This window comes from Puma concolor, chromosome B1, assembly GCF_028749965.1.
Source record: "Puma concolor isolate L17-30 chromosome B1, mPumCon1.1.hap2, whole genome shotgun sequence".
Lineage (NCBI taxonomy): Eukaryota > Metazoa > Chordata > Mammalia > Carnivora > Felidae > Puma > Puma concolor.
The window spans coordinates 84,449,268-84,469,038 of record NC_141670.1 but is presented as its reverse complement, the minus strand read 5'-3'; the positions used below and the strand labels follow the sequence as shown (position 1 = coordinate 84,469,038).

Below are 19,771 nucleotides of genomic sequence, written 5' to 3'. Positions count from 1 at the left end.
TCATACTGATGTTTTAAATATTTATACTAAACGTATTTTCTTGGGATAATTTAAGTAACAGAATTTAAACTAAATATATATTTAGAGCAAGGTTGTAGCCCAGTAATGGGGAAGAGAAGACTTCAGGCCTCCTGGGTCCCTCCCTCTCAGGGACAACTGAGATGCCATCAGGCCAAACATGAATATGGATGAGCAAAGCTAATGTGAGCCCATTGTGCATAGGGCAGCCTGTATTATTCTTAGTCAGTTTGAAGAGTGAAACACAGAAAAGGAAAATAATTGATGTCTAACACAAGTCCTTACATATAGCATGAAAAATTCCCCAAATTAAGATTTTGCTTGAGAGGCACACCAGGTTCCTGATTTAGATTTAGAAGACTAAATCTTGTAAAGTTGTCAATTCGCCTCAATTTCATTTATATACTCAACAAAATTTCAATTAAAATTCCAAAACTGGGGGGGGGGGCCGTTTTACCAAATTATTCTAAAATGGTCTGGAAGAAATAACGGTAAGAATGTCTTAAAGCTACACATAAACACAGAGAAAACAAGAAGAGGGTATCAATCCTACCAGATATTAAGTAAATAAAAACATTTAAATCTGTGCAATATTAATAAAAGAACTGACAGAAAACTAGAATAAAATAAGTATACCAGAAGCAGAAACCCACTTTGTAGGAGTCTATATGTGTCTACTCCCACAATATGATAATATATGATACGTGATAGAAACACAAATAAATGGGAGACGAATGGATTATTCCAAAATGGCTGCTGGAAAATGCTTAACTATTTTTAGGAGGAAATCAATATAATTCTCATCTCACACCACATACTGTCATGATGTTGGGTGGACTCGAGAAAAAAAATCATTAAAGAACTGGATATAAATTGTTTCAAGGAAAGAACAATCCAGGGAAATATTAATCTGTGAATTTGAATGAGACAAAGTATTGTCCAGGCAAAATAAGCAACAGCAGAAAATACAACTTTCAACTTCACTAGACACGTTTTCAACTTTTATATGTTAAAGAAAATAAGAAAGAAAACAGTATAGATGACGTAAATGACAAAGAAACAGCGTCCCTAATTCATAAAGGACATTAAAACTGATGAAAAGAAAACCAGGGCCCCATTACACAAACAGGCTAAAAATAGGAGTTAATATTAAAAAATAAAGTATAAATGAAAATAAGCATTTCAAAAGTGTTCAGCCTCACCTCATCAAATAGTACAAGAAGAATGTAGTCCTTTAAAGCCTGGATTTAAAGTAAAATCAATTATTGTCCAAGACCTAATTCTACCACTTTCTAGTTGCATGACCTGGGGTAAATCACTTCACTTCTCAAAATATAAGTTTCCTGCTCTAAAGTGGGATGATAATATTGTTCTCCTCTTACAGTTGTTGTACAAAGATTAAATGAGATAATATAAAGGAATTACATGATGAAGGGCCTGTAGGAGATACTCAATAAGTGTTATTATTGTTATTATTGATGATGATAATATTGATGGTGTTAACGATCATCTTCACTTTCCCCAATAACAAAATTTTTAAAAATAATAATATCCATCAGTGCTGGTGAGGATGGAGGTATTACTTGTGTACTTCCAGGGAGAATGGAAATGGGTGCAATCTTTCTGGAAAGGTCATTTGGCAATATGCATAAGAAGTTTTTAAAAAGCTCATATCCTTTATCCAGTATACTACTTCTAGAAATCACTCCTTAGAAACAGTGAAAAATACAGACAAGGAATATCAGAAAATGAGGTCATATAGAAAATATTCATCCCAGTGTGATAACAGCAAAAGGGGGTGGTGGGCAATAAGCTGAGAGAATAATTAAACAAATGATAAAGACCCATATGCCTAACTACCAAATAGCAATTAAAAAATGATAGAGAAATTATTTAAAAGCATGGGAAACATGATTTTCTTTTGTTCATTGCAGCAAACCAGAACAGAGTTTAGCATAGTACCTGGCACATTGCTCAATCAAATTCTAAACTGAATTGAACAACATAATTCTAAGTGGAAAAAAAAATCAGAACACTCATTTTCACACACACACACACACACACACACACACACACACACACACCTTGCACATAGTTTAATCTCAATTTTTGTAAAAGAATTATAGAAAATCCTAGAAAGAAATATGATTAAATGTTAACAATACTGTCTTCGGGTGATTTTTTTCTGACTCTTTAGACTTGTCTCTACTTGCCAAATTTTTTTCAGTGGAGATTTATTACATTTATAATCAAGGGAAAAAATGAGTGGGAAAAAAAAAAAGGAAAGAAAGAATCGCAGAAATCAAATCAACTAGAAGCCAACTGGCTCAATTATTTCTCATTACACCATTCTAAGTATGTACCATTCTTCACTCCTACCCAAATATAAAATGTGAAATGGAAATATGAATAGCATGAATAAATTGGGAAGCAGCCTTAAAACATAGTCCAGGAAAGAAAACATTATAGTAATTTCAAAAAAAAAAAGCCAAAAATCATGTATCTAGTATTAAGGAAAGTATACAGGGGCTTTTCTTCATACATAATTTATACATATGAAGAATATGGCATGGATGGCATGGCATAAACTCTTTCAATACAAATTACTTGTTTTCTCTACAATGGAATTATATTTTTTCTTAGATATATGTCACAAAGATTTACATACAGTGGTAATTTTTTGAATCAATTTTTTGAAACCTGAAAGAATTTTATTTATTTAAAACTCTAACTCTCCTTAAAATCTAAAAGGTATATTTTAGAATATCCATGATATTCGCAAAGGGGAGGACCAAACAATTTCTCAGTTTTCCAAATTCTCAAATACACTCACCAGGGGAAATTATTAGACTTAGAAAGTGAAGTGCCATGTTACCTTTGGGCCACTGACTAAACTCATTCCTTGAAAGACCAGTTTACAGGACTGAGAGACTTAAATTTATGCCTCAGAGAAACTAGAGATTACTATATGTCATGCTCCTTTAAGATGAATGGTAAAATCTTGACTCATGCAAACTAACTTCTTGCATACCAAGAGTGTGCTCGATGTCTGCCTCTTTAGAAGTAAAATGTTATATAAGAGAACTGTGGTTATAAGGTATGCAGACAGTCTACATTGTCTTAATCTAAGAAGCCGAATGCAGCGATTGGTTTATGGAGTATGTACTAACATGTACACAAATTTAACATGTTTAAGGAACATTACTATACACTTCTGGTGATCACAAAAAATATGTGACGTAGAACCTAAATTGAAATTCATTCCCTAATTATATAAAGTCCACCATATTTTTCAGAAACAAAGTCAAGTGCTTAATTTACCTAACACCAAGATTTCAGACTTTTTAAAGAAAATATGTAGTGTTTTAACTGCAGCAATTATTTTTAAAATTCCTCTTCATACAATAACTGCTTTTGTAAATAACTACTTCACAAGTGTATTTCCTTTGATATAATATCTAGGATTTGCTTTCAAAAATTTGAGGGAGGGGAAGAGGGAGTAGAATTGCAGATGACACAAGAATAGCCATGATTTGACAGTTATTAAAGGTGGAAGAAGGGTACATGGGAGTTTGTCATACTATTCTGTTTTTATTATGTTTGAAATTTTATGCAGTAAGAAGTTTTTTAAAGGAGTATATTTCTTAATCATGCCAATTTATATTGATTAACTTTTTCCTTGGTCTCCATTTCCATAAATCTATGTCCAGTAAACACGGCTGAAACGCTTACCAAATTGAACATGAGGAGGGTTACAACCAGGATTGCTAAACAATGCAGAGGTCCCATTCTGGTGTCTGGAGGGTGGAATAAATTCATTAACTCTTCCATGACCCACAGTTTAATCATTTAGCCAAAGAAAGAGATACATACATCTAGATTAACAACAACAACAACAACAAATGGTGTAGATAAACTTCAGCTATCCTCACAACCAACAAATTGTAGTGCTACGTAACTAGCCCAATTTGATCATTGTGGTGCCCAGGCAATCACTATTACAGAGGATACTAGGGGATCTGCTGAAGCGTCAGTGAGACAATCTGCACTTGTTTTTTTCCTTTGCATTGTCCCAAAGACAATGAGATAGAGAAAAATTAACAGTTATAGCCTTCAACCTCCTAGAAGAAAATTTTTTTGCTCAGCTTGTATACTGAGAGGATTAGGATTAAAATACAAATGGTTAAACAGGGGCACCTGGGTGGCTCAGTTAAGTGTCCGACTTTGGCTCAAGCCATGATCTCATGGTTCATGGGTTCGAGTCCCATGTCAGGCTCTGTGCTGACAACTCAGAGCCTGGAGCCTGCTTCAAATTCTGTGTCTCCCTGTCTCACTGCCCCAACCCCATTCACATTCTGTCTCTGTCTCTCAAAAATAAATAAACATTAAAAAAATAATTTTAAAAAACCATACAAATGGTTAATAAGATGGCTATTTTAGAATGGCCTTTTTTTTTCCTATCATGTTCACTTAATTTTTTATTTTCTTTTCTCTTAGTCATAAGCAGAATTCTGGCACATTTAATTCCATTAATTTCTAATAATTCCACCTATAAGCAGACCCCACATAAAAAGCAGTGTATGTTAAATATTACAATCAAATCTTTAAAGTCTCACAGACAATAGATCTTCTAAATATACTGCTAAAGATTTAGCTTCATGTTGATTTTAATTTCATTAACACACTCACAACATAAATAAATTCTGCTTAAAAGAAAAGCTTTAATAATAAATATATTGCAATTAAAATGATACAAGGCTACTAAGCATTGCACACTGCCACCTAGTGCTAAATGTCTTTTTAACTCCAAATACACAATGGGTGTCTTCAGGAAAGGGGAAATGCTCTGTTTTAAAGCAAATTTATCCAGAAAGACAGATATAAAACATATTTTTCATAATTCATTCAATGTAAGAAGGCTATTAAAATAAGTGAAATTACACATACCATAAAAATCAACTCTGTCTCATAAATTCAGGTGAGAAAGATCTGATTAGATTATTAAATATAAAAAGCTACAGGTTTTGTTATTGAAGACAAATTTTTTAAATGTTTTTAAAAGTTATTTTTTAATAAGGTGCATCACGTATGCAACATACTCTATCATGAATATGATGCATGTTGATGTTCTTAGTGAAATATGTGATTAGCAAGTTTGACCTATTAAGATGTTTAAAAAGGCATCATAGGATGCTAAATAATCACGATATGTGCAAGCTTTGTTAAGGGCATAGCTATCATCTCGCTTCATCTACAGGTTATAATTTCAATTTCAGATGCCACTAGTTTTCATTTCCACTTTATTTTCCCAGAGGTGAATAATTTTTGTGTTTTAGTTGTGCTAATCACTAGAGGTCATCTCTGATCTTTTGGCCAGAAACATAAAGCCACACACACACACACACACACACACACACACACACACACACACACACACACACACACACAAAATGAGAACCATCTGAAAGACTAGGTTAAGGAAAGGATTGCATTAGGTGACTTTGCTGTGGTTAGGGAATACATCTGATTTGCTTCATTGTATTCTGCAACGGTAGTCCCCAGCTTGGTCTAGTTAATGCACATAACTACCTATTTTAAGAACTAAAGTGAAAAGTGAAAGACTCATTTCTGGCAATGGAGGTTTGTTTTAAGTTTATCTATTTGGGGAAGGGGGGGGCAGGGAAATAGAGAGGGAGGGAGAGAATCCCAAGCAGACTCTGCATTGTCAGTGCAGTGCCTGGTTCAGGACTTGGACACACAAACCAGGAGACCATGACCTGGGCCGAAAACAAGAGTCAGATGCTTAACCGACTGAGCACCCAGGTGCCCCTCAATTAAGTTTTTCATGGTGAAAAATAATAAAAGGGTTCCTTTAAATCACTATTACTTAACTTTTCAAGAATCACACTCCTTTTGAAAAACTTAAAAATCTCAGGTTCTCCTTCTAAAGTATTTAAAGTTTATAAATAAATGATATATTAAAAACAATATATGGAAATTTTTAAGAATTCTATTTTTTATTTTGATCTTTGAAGATATTTTTCAATGTTGTTTTTGCTCCAATAATTCAAAATCAGCATGAGTGGTAAGGCTGACTGTATATCCTATAAATGTTTCCATCCTTGGAAATGTTGACAATTAAGAATATCATTCAGTAGTTTCAATATTAGGCCTGTTGCATTGTTTCATTTTAATACCCAGAAGGACAGGTAAAAATAGACCACTGGATGAAAAGAAGAAAGAAGGGAGAAAGCGAAGTAGAGAAGGAGGAAGGGAGGAATAATTTTGCCTTTAAGAGAAGTGTTACCTCCATCCCCTTGAAATCACCAATTTAGATAATTCCCAAAGGAATCTTTGATCAAAACCACATGATCTAGAAAACTTCTCAAGATTTCCTTTAATCAGCTTAACCAAATGACTACTGCCAGCTGTTTCATTTAGTTCTATCAAGGCTACTCTGAGGCTCTAAGGGCTATTTTGAGGCCTTCACCACAAAATCAGGACACCCAGTTGATATGGCTGCCCAATGCAGAAGACAGATTTACTCAAAATATTCCAATTTAAGAAACTCAGTTTGGAAAATATGATTTAAGAACACATATTATATTGAAACCCAACTCTTCATGCTATGTTGGTATAACATCTATCATGACATCTCAATGTTCAGTAAACTATAAGTTCAGTAAACTTATAGTCAAGGGAATAAAAAGTCTAAAATTGTAACTCCTAGATATTCCACTGGCCTTACAGTATATCATCTATAAAAGGATACTGCTAGGAAATAAGATAGTGGTTACAACTATGCCTTATATAAGAAAAACCACTGCAGTTGCAGCTAATATACAATTATATTATATTATATTATATTATATTATATTATATTATATTATATTATATTATATTATATCATATCATATCATATCATATTATATATTATAGTGATATCATTATAAAACTTCATAAACATTTTTATAGTATTCCTATTGATCTATGTTCCTATTAATCTACAAGGTAGTGAAAATGTATAAAGTGAATAACAAGTTTTAATTCAAATGACAGTTGTGCCTAAGACCCTGAAGACTCCTTAGAATTTTCTCACATACCTTAGTGTGTTTTCTAGTACATACTGCATTTAAGTTTTGTAAAACAAAGGCTATGTGTATTTGCACACACAAAAAATGCAATCGTAGCATCATCATTTGGAATTATCTAAAAATAAATGTTTAAACTGAAATCATTTATCTAATAACCTCATTTCTTAAGCCTAAATATGGAAGTATGTATATTTATGAGTGCATCCTATAATCAAGGATTATAGAAGTTCTATAATCAAGGATTTCTAATGCAACATAACAAAAAGTAGTAACAAAATGGCCTGTGAAGAAAATTCCCTAGGGCTTTAGAAAGCTAGGAGATGTTGAAAAATTAAACCACAGAATATAGAAGAGACAGACATAGCTTTCAACCGAACATTAACATTTAACTTGAGATTATTTAAAATAGCACATTTCTATCTATTAGAATCCCTATGGTTATGAAAGACAAGGACTTATTCCACAAAGATTACAAAAATATGATATTTGTATATCTAATATTAGTACTGGCTGGGATTGCACACTGTGAAATAAGAAAATGTAATAGATAGATATTTAGTGAGCATTTTACTCACTAATTATGATTTCATAATTTTTTTAACATTGTATTCTCAGATGTCAGATACCTACTTGGAAACTGACATCCACTTGGTTGCTAAGAGATATGAGATCAGTTTGCATTTTTTTCTGTCTTTAGGAAAATTGCTCTCTTGGGTTTTACCTCAAAGTAGTAAAAGTTAACTCTGTTGCCCATGTGGGGGACTTACGTTACTCAAAGAAACTCCCAAATCTCAAAAAAGAAATGAAATACTCTCTATTTGCACAATTAAAACAAATATGTTTTTTCCCAAGCTTAATGAGTTTCCACTTCATGCAACTAAAATATAATAGTATTGTTTAACAATCAAATTTAACTGATGAGTTTATGAGTATTTTCACAAAAATCTTATGATAAAGGAAGTCATTGGTCCATTGGCACTCCCAAAGTAAAGCTAAAATCCTACATTTTAAAAGTATTTTCTGCCTATAACTTTGACCGTGTTCTTTAAACAGCTAGAGGAACAAGACTAAACTTGGTCTCTCTGGTTTTTCTTATGTTTTATCAAAGACTCAGAAGCAAAACACAGTTACAAATATGTACATTCTAATATGGTCATTAGTTTATCACAAATAAATATTGACTTATTGCCTAATCGAAGAGAATGTTTTTCCAAGATAAAAGCCATATTCTAATCAGTACATGGTTCCTAATGACACTGAGCATCTAGACTCTCTTCACATATAAATTTCATAACCTTTCAAGGACAATCTTCTAAATCACATTTTAAAGAAATATGCTGAAAAGACATTCCATTTCAGTAGTATTTTATATTACTATAAATGCAAGCGGTTTAATTTTTAACACTCATGTACTTATCATAAAGCTATTGGGCATTTACTCTGATTTATTGTCAATGTTGTCCTAGAGTATATTGCCAAGGAACACAAGGTAAGCTTTTCTTTGTCTGCTAAGTGAGACAATGCCCATTTGCCCAGTACCCTAACACCCAACTTCTTGCACACCATCAGCCAGCTGCCCTATTGGTGAGTCTTTGTACCTTATATATGCCGTTTTAGCATGAAGGCATATTACTACCATTTCTTAATGGTACCATTAAGAAAATCCTGTTATAAGCACGGTCTCTGAAATGTAGTTTCACACCAATGAAAGGACTATCTAGTACCATCTTGAGGGGAAGAAGATGAATTTATCCTCTTGTCTTCTAGGCTTTTACTTATTTTATAAAGTCACACTTTTATAAACAAGTTCTGTCATACTGAGAGGAAGGAGATATGCAAAATGCAACACCTGGAGTCATAAAATGTAATGACCTCAAATAACACATCTCAGAAAGAGTGGGGAAGACCTGGCTCCAGAGAAGAAAAAACAGTGGCAAAGGAGCGAATCTGCACCATTAGAACAGGAGTAAAAGAAAACCTCTTGGCTTTTTCCAGTAAGTTTTGTGCAGCAGCAGCAGCAGCAACAGCCTAATCAATATGCACATCCTCACCCCATAAAACCTCCTGTCCCCAAACGGAAACTGCAGGTCCCTCTCCACCGTGTCCTCAGGGCAGAAACCACCACCCACCCGGAAGGGAGGAGGTTTCCCAGGCACAGGGGAAGGGCAGAAACAGGTATGTGTAGCTCGAGCATCCTCGTCTTCCTCCCAGCTGCAAGCCTGAAAGTCCACTCAGGAGCCAGCCCTAGCTCCTAGGCATCCTTCGGCCTGGGCCCTCCCTGCCAGAGGGGCCGGGAAGGTTGCGCAGCTGGCAGCTCAGTTTTCGGACTCCAAACAATGACCCCTCCCCCCACCCCCACTCCCCTGTGCCTTCACCCCAGGCCCTCGCTTTCTAACCCCCTTAGTGAGACCTCGTTGGAGTAGGACAAGGGATGCTCCGTGGCCAAGAGGAGACGTGCTGGGCTTCTCTGCCCGAATGAGTTGCTGGGGGTAGGATGGGGTGGTCATGGAGAAGGGCCCTTTAGGAAAACCCAGGACATGGGGCAACAGAAACCTCAGCACTAGTCACCCTTGCTCCCACCCCCCACCCCACCCCTCGCCTTAAAGCCGACTTCTCCCGAGGCGGGCGGCGGCAGCGAGGCGGCCGGGATGGGGATAAGAGGGAGCCCGGGGGCCACCATGGCCTCCCCAAAGGGACTGCGCAGGTGGGCGCAGCCCGGGAAGGTCAGCGAGGCCAGAGCTCAGAGTTACCCGGGGCCCAGAGAGTGTGAGTGTGAACGAGAGGGTGAACCCGCGCGCTCGCCGGGCCGAGGGGCGCTCGGCGGCAGGGCAAGCACGGTGACAGGGGTACCCCGGCCACCAAGGAGAGACAGCTCACCCACCCCTTAGGCGACAGGGCTGGAGAGGCTTATGGGGCTGTGAGACTGGGAAACTTAATACAAAACAGACAGTTCCCCCCTCCAAGACGTGCCCCCACGCTCTCAGACGCGCTCCAACGCCTCCGGAATCACCCACCATCGCCCACGCCACCCTGCAAAAATCCCCACCGAGCCCTCGGATCCCAGGCGGGTAATTACCTCTCCCGGAGGCGGAGTGGGGGGCGGCAGCAGCAGCAGACACTTTTAGCCTGACTTTCCTGCGTTCGCTTGTGAGAGTGTGCGCGCAGAGCAGGAGCTGTAACCTGCTATTTATAGACTGGAGCCTCAGCACCCGGAGCTGAGAACCCGGAGGAAGCGAGCAGGCGGCGGCGGCGCAGGGCGCGGGCCGCGGCTCCCCAAGGCTCCCGCGGCTCCCCCAGGCGCCCGGCTCCGGCCGCGCTCCGCGCTCGCTCCCAGCCCTCCCTCCCTCCCGCCCGCCGCGCGCGCCCCGGAGAAGTTGTCACCAGCGCGGCCGCCTCTCCGGCTGCTCACACGCCCCCTGGCACAATTGCTACTTTCTCCCCCCACCCCCACCCTCCCTGCTCCTCTTCCTCCTCCTCCGCTCGTTCCAAGCGGTCTCCTCCCAATGTCACCAGCGGCCCAATAGAGGCGGCGGCGGCAGCGACAGTCTCGCAACTGGCGCAGCTCGCTTCCCGCTACTGATGGAGTGGAGTTGCTACCCCGGCCGCGTTCAGCCCGAAATGACCCAAACACGCTTGCTCCGTGAGCTGGCACCCTGCACCCCGACCCTCTGCAAGCGGGGACGACCGCCCAGCCTGGGCTGCGGGACCACAGCTGCAAAGTGGTGGTGAGGGGTGACCCGGAGCTGCCACGCTGAGACCGGGCCCAGAGAAACCACAAGGGTCTCAAACCCGCGGGAGGAGGTGCCCCAGACCCCAGCCACTGGCAGCGCCGGCCCAGACTTGGGGTGAGGGGACAGTGGGAGGAGGTGTCCCCGGTGCCCCGGACTTCAGCCTGCCACCACCCTGGGACCAGCCTCTCTTGCCACTCCTCTGCCTTGGCCCGGGCGGAGGTCTGGCGAGGATGACCTGGGCACTGTCTGGGCTTCCAGCTCTGCGCAGCCCACCGCCAGCCCCCACGTCACGGCTGGTGACTGAGGCCGAGTTGCTCCTAACCAACGTGTGACACGCCTTTGGCAGCCCGGGTGCGTGGGGACAAATCTGAACTCTGGGTGTTTGGGGTGTTTGGGGTGTCAGGAAAACAGGGTACGCAATCACGCAATCTGAACGGAGACTAAAACTCCCCCACTTTCTAGCCAGCAAGCCCACGGTGGAAGGCACGCAGCCTGGTTATTCCGGGCTGTGGGGTGTGGGGCAAATGAGTCTCTCCATCTGCGCCTTACAGGTGCCACCTGGCGGTTCTCTTGAAGAGGTTTGATCTGAGCTGCTCAAAGGTAATGGTACCGAGCGCCAGTCCACTCAGGCATCCTCAGCCTTTCCTTTTCCTAAAGGCGCTTTAAATTCACATTTTAAATAAAATGGAGTGAGAAAGCTAGTACACATGGGTTACATTTGCCACGCAGGAATCCGGCAGTTGGGATGGTGAAGCCGATTTGGGTTAAGTCCGTACTTACAGCTACAAAAAGTGGGAAGCTACAGCTGCCCCCAGCTGCCACCCCTTCTGGCATTTGTTGCACCTAGGCAACCATTCACTCCGCAAACATTTAACTGCCACTAGGTTATAATCTTTATCTATGAGAACAGAGACTTTGGTGATTTGTTTGTTTTCCAACACATTTCCTCAGAGCTTGGAACAATGTGTTACATGAGGTAGTTTCCATAAATGTTTATGGAATAAATTAAACATTGTGGTCCAGAAACTGTGCTCAGCTCATTCTCTCCCTTTAGCCCCTGCAGCCTTTCCCTTTCCATCTCTTCAAGGATGAAGAGATTTTTTTTTTTGCTATGCCCAGCCACCATCACAGGTGAGCTAAAAGGAGAAAAGAGGAAGGTGAAGGGACTAACAGTCCAGGCAGGCCCTCTGGGGATGTGGATCACACTTGAGCCTGTTATAGTCAGATTTCTCCTGCATGGGGCAGTGCTGAACACACCCATTTGGGGGTAGGGAAAAAAAACTCTGTCATACTTGGTGCTTGAAACAATGGATAAATTCTGTTAATAGAGATCTGCTGGCAAGATGATACAACTTTCTCACTGGGCAACAGTTTCAGCCTTTTCTTAAAATACAGAAAAAGAATAACAGAACATTAGGATGCCAGAGCTTTGCTACTAAATTGAAAAGATGTTTAACATATTTGTCCTCTAACTTGAAATGGAGCTCTGTGTGTGTGTGTGTGTGTGTGTGTGTATGTGTGTGCGTGTTTATGAAGATTGCCACTGTGCCAAAAGTACTAAACTGTTTCTTCTAAAAGACAGAGTTGTAAAATAGATGCAGCTAATGTCTTTATGGAAATGAACACTTAAAGTGAGATATCCAGAAAACCCTCTTACAATTAAAATCCAGACATAGATCATGCTGACCTAGACCTTTTACAGGGCTGCTGAGGAAAATGTGATGTACCTGTGCACATCATTGAGGAAGTTTAAATTCTGTGGAGAAGAGGGAGACAGAGAGAAAGACAGGGAAAGAGAGGGAGAGAGAATGAATCAGATACATGTACCATGGGGCATTTTAAAAATCCATCAATCAGCCTGATAGTTACCTTTCTTAGTCATTTGTTGGTGTTTTATTTGAATAAGCTAGAGGATTCACATGCTTCTATTATTAAACTCATTCAGCATCCACTTTTACAAACCTTGAACTTTTAGCCACTGTGCCCCCCCCCAAACATAACTCCAGTTGCCAATGAAGGACGAAATATTTTTCATTTCCTCTTGAAATATCTTTATAGGGCCAGAAGTCAAAAGTGATTCCCCGTAGTTACCTTGCTGTCTAAAGCAATAAGTCGAGCCATGATCTGCAGGGCTGGTGTAACACCTTCCTTTTTAGTGAAGTAATTCATTCATTATTCCTGGAGGTTTCTATTTCAAGTTAGATTGGTATGGCCCAAGAAAAACTCTATACTTTTATGATCCTTCACTTTAAAAACCTATAAAAATATAGCACTGAGAATGACAAAGGTGTTTTTTTTTTTTTTTACCACAGTTACTTGTTTATATTACTGATAACTTTATAGACCAAGTCATGGTTTTCATTCTAATTTTGAAAACTTATGGAAGCTTTGAAAACTTTGAAAACATTGGAAGAGTGAAGCCTTGGTAATCATGCATTAAGGTCATTTTTACATGTGTACATGTGTATATGTGTATTTAAATTAATGGGAAATGTTATTAGAAATGGAAATTTGACCCAACTTAACTAAAAGGGAGAAACTATTGGAAAGGTACCAGGCTGCCCATGGAACCCAAAAACAGGAATGCAGCTGGGCATCAGTGACAACTTGGAAATAAGGACATGCCATTAGGACTTTATCTGTCCCTCTTCCCCCACTATGCTGCCTGCTCCATTCTTTCTCTCTCCCCCTCTTATACAGACCTTCTCTACATCTCTGGTATGCAGTAGGTTGCATGGGTACTAACAGCTCTTGAACTTCATAGTCTATGTGCCAGCTCCAAATTCTCAAGGTAGTACCATGATTGGCCCAGGTCCTGAGCCCCAGTCCAGACAATCATGGCCAGGAGGTGGAAGTCAAGTTACATTCGCATGGCAGTGACTATAGTAATCAGGGCTGGTAGTGATGTGTTGAGACACGAGGGAAAGGACAAAAATCCTCAGAATGTGGAGAGGAGTATAGGTCATTCATGATCACTGTTAACTCCTAATCCTTGTTGTTCCATGAATACAAAAGGCACAAAAGGCAGAAGAAACATAAGGAGCAGTGACATCTGTATGAATGCATATGGATGTTTAAATACTGAGTGAGGTAGAATGTCTCTTGATGATGGTGGTGCTCTAAGATGGCTTGTCCTAGTAGAAGTAGTTGTGTATGGTTTTATGATCTCTCAGTGTGGAACTGGATGAGCATGAAGAAGGAAATCAAGTATTTCACAGACAGTTTACTTTAGCTTCGTTTATCATGGCAAATTAAATCAGAGATTTTTTTTTAAATGAAGGAAATGACTGTGGTACCATTTACATTTATTGAAGATAAACATTCTGCTCTCATTTACATAATAGCTACATTTCTAAAATGTCTATAAATCATATATTTAAAAGCAAAGCATATTTCAAACATAATAGGGTGGTGAATCTTAACATGTTTGTGGTCATGAACTCCTTTGAGAATCTGAAGAAAAATGTGGACTCTCCCCAGAAAAAAATATGAGCAGATGCACACACATTTGTGGGGAGATGATATATGACATATTGATATTAGTCCCCTCTTATATATGGTTTCGCTTTCCACAGGGTCAGTCACCCTGGTCTGAAAGCAGGTGGTCCTCCATATGATGTATTACCAGAAGGTCAGTATTAGCCTAATATTGTCACCTTGCCTACAGCATTCACCTCACTTCATCTCAGCACATAGGATGTCATCATCTCACATCAGCACAAGATACCACAAAAAGAAATCTGAGAGAGACGGAGACCACATTCACATCACTTTTATTACAGTATGTAATAATTGTTCTATTTTATTCTTATTTATTGTTGTTAACATTTCACTGTGCCTAATTTATACATTAAACTTTGTCATAGGTTTGTATGTATAGGAAAAAACATAGTACATATATATATGTGTGTATATATATATATATATATATATATATATATATATATATATGCCAGGCTGCTCTCTATATATACAGGTACCGTGTGTGTGTGTGTGTGTGTGTGTGTGTGTGTGTGTGTGTGTGTGTGTGTGTGTGTAGTTTCAGGCATCCACTGGAGGTCTGGGAAGTATCTCCTAAGGATACTGGAGGTCAAGTGTATGTGAGATCTGAAACCTTAAACATCATGTTTCTTTTTCCTTCCTTCAATCACCCCCATTTGAACAAGCAAAACAAAGACTCCAGATTCTTTAACAAAAGATTCAAATTCCTGGTACGTATAAGCCAAAAACTTAGTTGGGGGTAGGGTTTGCTGGAGCCTGCGTGAACCTATGGAACAAGTCCCCTTCATAGCCACTCCTGCCCTGAAGGAGATATAAATGATCTGTAGGTAAGGAAAAGAAAACAGAGTTCTTAGACAGGTGGGAGAAAATTGTGATGTCGGAAGGATGTTATATTAATTTGCTATGACTATTGTAGCAAAATACCACAGACTAGGTGGCATAAAAGAAACAACAGGCCATGATCAAGATGATGTCAGGGTTGGTTTCTCTTAAGGCCTCTCTCCTTAGCTTGAAGATGACCATCCTCCTCTGTGTCCTCACATGGCCTTACCTCTGTGTGCACACCTCTGGTGTCTCCTCGTGTGTCTCAATTTCTTCTTCTTACAAATACCAGGTTGGGTTAAGCACCACCCTAACAGCTTCATTTTAACTTAATCACCTCTTTAAAGACCATTTCTCCATATACAGTCACATTCTGAGGTACTGGGCTTAGGGCTTCAACATATTAATTTGAGAGGACACAATTCAGCACATAACAGATATGTACTGCATCACACTCCTGGAAGAGTCTTAGGGTAGAGGTGGGACAGAGATTTCTCCTTTATGTTAACAGGGCCCGAGAGTAAAGAAATTCGTATCCAGCTTTCCCTTTGGAGTATTTTGAAAATCTCAGTCTTAATAGAAGAACCCAGAACAAAATGCTGTAAAGTGGAAATATAAATGTTAGTATGACTTATCTAGATCCTGAAGGGCTGAGGATTATGGCCTGTCCAGCCCCCTGGGTATTCTCATGGTGCCTACTTAGTAAGCATGGGGCCTTTGTGAGCTCCAGGAGGCCTGGAAGTTAGTTGGGAAAGTGAACCAACCAACAGGCCATGGGAAAGGCTACCTGGAAGGGCAACCACACAAAATACCAAAGAACAGTGCAGCCTGTTGACTGGTGTGCAGAGATGTGGCTACAATTCCATGGCATTGCACATACCAGGCATGGGACCAATCAATAGTTGGAGAATAGTCAGTGCCTGTTCACTAGAGCCAAGTTATGCTTTCCTCACACCCAGAGAACAGAGAGACCAAGTCACCTCTTTAGAAAATGAGAGAGATCATCAACACCCAGACGTGTCCCCCAATGTCACAGTGCTTCATAAGTCTCCTCTGGACCAGCAAGCTACCCCACAGTGAGGGAAAAGGAGGAAGAGAGAAAGCAACAGAATCTTAAACTGGATATGTTGTAAACCAGGATACACTCAGTTTAATAGAATTGAGAAAACTAAGTTAAGCACCTAACAAGCAAATAGGTGCTTATAAGTTAATTGTATTAGAAAAATTATGTTCCACTTTTTATACCTGAGATTTAAAGACTTTACTGACTTTTAAGAATATATCCTTTATACTTCTTGTTTTTTATGCATTTGCAGGAAGTGCACTGATCTCTCAGAATAGCCATTTATGACTCCAGATTGAGAATATTTGCCCCAAGGGATCTGGTTCTTTAAATCTGGTTGTGTGAAAAATCTTTTTAACAACAACAACAGGCTAATATATATAATTTTCCACTAATGCATTATTTGAAATTCTATTTTCTTAAAGAGAGGCATGTCTGGAATTTACAGCACAATAGCTCACATGATTATGTTTAGTAAATGCCAGGAAAAAACAGAATTACAAATGGAGAAATTATAGACAATCACTGGGTAAAGATAGCTATATTTGAGCAGTAGAGCGATCAGAGGTGACAGTATTATGCTGTTTCACTTCAAGAAATGTAAAGCATTAAAAAAACGGAAATCTTCAAAAGCAAAAATACCTCAATTGTTTTTCTTCCTTGTCCATTTTCAACCAAACATTTTTTTATTACTTAATAATGTCACTAGTGGCATAAAATGAAGGAGAAACTTGCATATCAGACACATTTGTAAGAAATGTTTGTGGTAATCAGTGGCACTGATTGGAGCAGCCTGTACTTTCCAGAGCTAAGCCCACTACCTGAATATTTTGTTACATTTTGTTCATTGGTGTCTCTATCTTGCGTTCCACACTTAAACAGAAAAATATATCCCTCTCACCTTGTTTTCAAATATTTCTGTACATACAATCTTCCTGACAATTTACCATGGTAGGTCTCTTTTCCATGGAATAATCAAGTTTTACCATCTCCTAGTGACCTGATTTAGGCTGGAATAAACCAATTTTGATCACCAAAGCAAGTCAGAATTGTGTCTAACTTTATCTCCCAGTAAAACCTGTAATCTCTGGAGATGCTCTCCATTAAGATGTCATTTGTTCATCAAGATACAATTTGTGCTTCAGGATCAGACAAATTTGATTTCATCTTAGTGCTCCCATTTATCAGCTGTGTGATATTTGACAAGTGCCTTAAAATTTCTGAGTTTCTCCTTCCTCATCTATAAAATGGGGATAATAGTACCTACCTCATAAAGTAACCACGAAAATCCTCTGAGACACTGTAAGGACAGGACATGAGCTGGAATCTATTTTTCACAACTTATTTATCATCAAATCTCCCCTTGCCAAGACTAAAGAAGATGGACACGGAAGAGGCAAAATCAGCTTCACTGTGAAAACTAATTTATATGTTCTAGGCTAGCTATTTCACATTACCTATGACTAGACATTTGTTATAGAGCTATTGATCAGCAACTATGAAAATGAACACAGTTCAGAAGAATCTGGCTAAGGTCTCTCCCATCTGAGAGAATTTTCCAGAGAATTTCCCAGATACTAAGTCAAGAGTGCCATGAAAATTAGGAAACAGGAGAAATCAAATCTGGTGGGAAGGATAAGAAAAATTTTCATGAAGTAGGTGATGTTTGATATGAGGGATTTCAGGAGACTTAAATGGCAAGAATTCCACAGGGAGACACCTCAGCACAGGGACAAGTGAAGTCTACCTATGAAAACTCTCATCTTTCAGGGTCTGATTAGAACATCGTCTACCCTGAGAAGACCAACCATTTAATCTTGTTCTATGTTTCTTCCACACTGCGAACCTGCCTCAGTTGTATCATTTACTGCACTGGATTTGTTGACACATGTGTCTCCTTCACTGGGTCACAAGCTCCACCTAAAAGTACAAACCATGTTTTACTTAACTTTATGTAACAGATGTTAAGGTTCCAGAAAACTGAGAATTTAAGGCTTAGGGAATTTTGCATTTCCTATTTTTAAGTCAAATTATATCCAACCTGAACCTCTCATTTCACTTGCTGAAAAATCTGTCAGTTTTTAGGATCTACTTTACCAATTTTGGACGTTCTGTCAGGAGCAGGGGGTTCCCTTGGTCCTGCGGCATCTTCAGACCCAGCATTTTCTCAGCACTTCTGCATTCCTCACGGGTTCATCAGGAACTTTGGACCTCCCCTTGGCACATGAAGATCATGGGATGTCATGGCCCATCCATCTAGAATCTTCTTCTGTCAATGCTCTCTAACATGCTACCCCAGGCTGAGTGTAGAACTTCTCTGTGATGTGCCACGTTTGAGGAACTTCAGAATGTATTTCAGTATATCTACTTTCTCTCCCTTGCAGATTAACCTCTAAGGTGGAAGAAAGACAAGCACATACATTTTCCTGCCCTTTTCTCATTTCCTGTCCTTTGTCCCCTCCCAGTTTTCCACTTCCCTACCCTGTGCACCATGGCTTCTATATCATATCCTCCTCTTTCTCTGGTGGCAATCGTGCTCCTCTTTCTTGGGAGAATAATTCTGGAGAAAACACAGAGAAATAATTGAAGAGAAAATGAAGAGAAAATTCATCTGTGTTATTTCAAAAATATTACCCTATGTTATACAAATAGATGAATGAGTATGGTAATGTACATGCATGTGTACATTTTTGAAGACTTGAAATTTCAGAGTAACTTTTCTTTTTAATATATAATGGTATATTACTTTCTACAACATATCCAGATAAATAGGAAGTTACAGATTTTCTTCTTTGTAAATAGAATGTAAGCTTTTTGTGCAGAATGCATGGCAATATTCTCTAAGGTGAAAGTGGAGAAATCATTACAGATAGCTCAAAAATGTTCTTCCTTTGAAATACTGCACTTATGGGCAAATAAGATCATTTGAAACCTTAGGAAATGGGTGAGAAAATTCATCAATGTGAAAAGACAACCAAAGACAACCATTTTATTTGGTCTAAAATGAAGTAACATTTTATAGGACTGAATTTCAGCTTCATGAAAGTTATAATGAAAACAAATGAGTCACTCATTTTATGTTAAAAACCTCCCTAAGTTAGCCTTTTCTGGTTTTGTAACCAAAAGCTATAGCTGGGAGTAGATTTGAGTATTTTTTTTATTTTTTTTCTTTTTGATTTTGTTTAATATGAAATTTATTGTCAAATTGGTTTCCATACAACACCCAGTGCTCATCCCAACAGGTGCCCTCCTCAATACCCCTCACCCACCCTCCCCTCCTTCCCACCCTCCATCAACCCTCAGTTTGTTCTCAGTTTCTAAGAGTCTCTTATGTTTTGGCTCCCTCCCTTTCTAACCTTTTTTTTCCTTCCCCTCCCCCATGGTCTTCTGTTAAGTTTCTCAGGATCCACATAAGAGTGAAAACATATGCTATCTGTCTTTCTCTGTATGACTTATTTCACTTAGCATAACACTCTCCAGTTCCATCCACGTTGCTACAAAAGGCCAGATTTCATTCTTTCTCATTGCCACGTAGTATTCCA

The 19,771-nt window shown here is 39.2% G+C and overlaps 1 protein-coding gene and 1 long non-coding RNA gene across 8 annotated transcripts in view; both read right to left on the bottom strand.

The window, feature by feature from the left end:
- INPP4B (inositol polyphosphate-4-phosphatase type II B) overlaps window positions 1-10,435 on the bottom strand; it is a 778,175-nt gene extending 767,740 nt beyond the window's left edge. For all 6 annotated transcript variants that reach the window (XM_086704171.1, XM_086704175.1, XM_086704169.1 and 3 more), the window contains exon 1: window positions 10,189-10,435. The gene's annotated coding sequence lies outside the window, so the exon portion shown is untranslated. The remainder of the gene's footprint in view (window positions 1-10,188) is intronic.
- A 7,416-nt stretch (window positions 10,436-17,851) lies between these two features.
- The window catches only part of LOC147581733 (uncharacterized), a 100,815-nt gene continuing 98,895 nt past the window's right edge, over window positions 17,852-19,771 (bottom strand). For both annotated transcript variants that reach the window (XR_015250198.1, XR_015250199.1), the window contains exon 5: window positions 17,852-18,789. This is a non-coding gene — a long non-coding RNA (uncharacterized LOC147581733). The remainder of the gene's footprint in view (window positions 18,790-19,771) is intronic.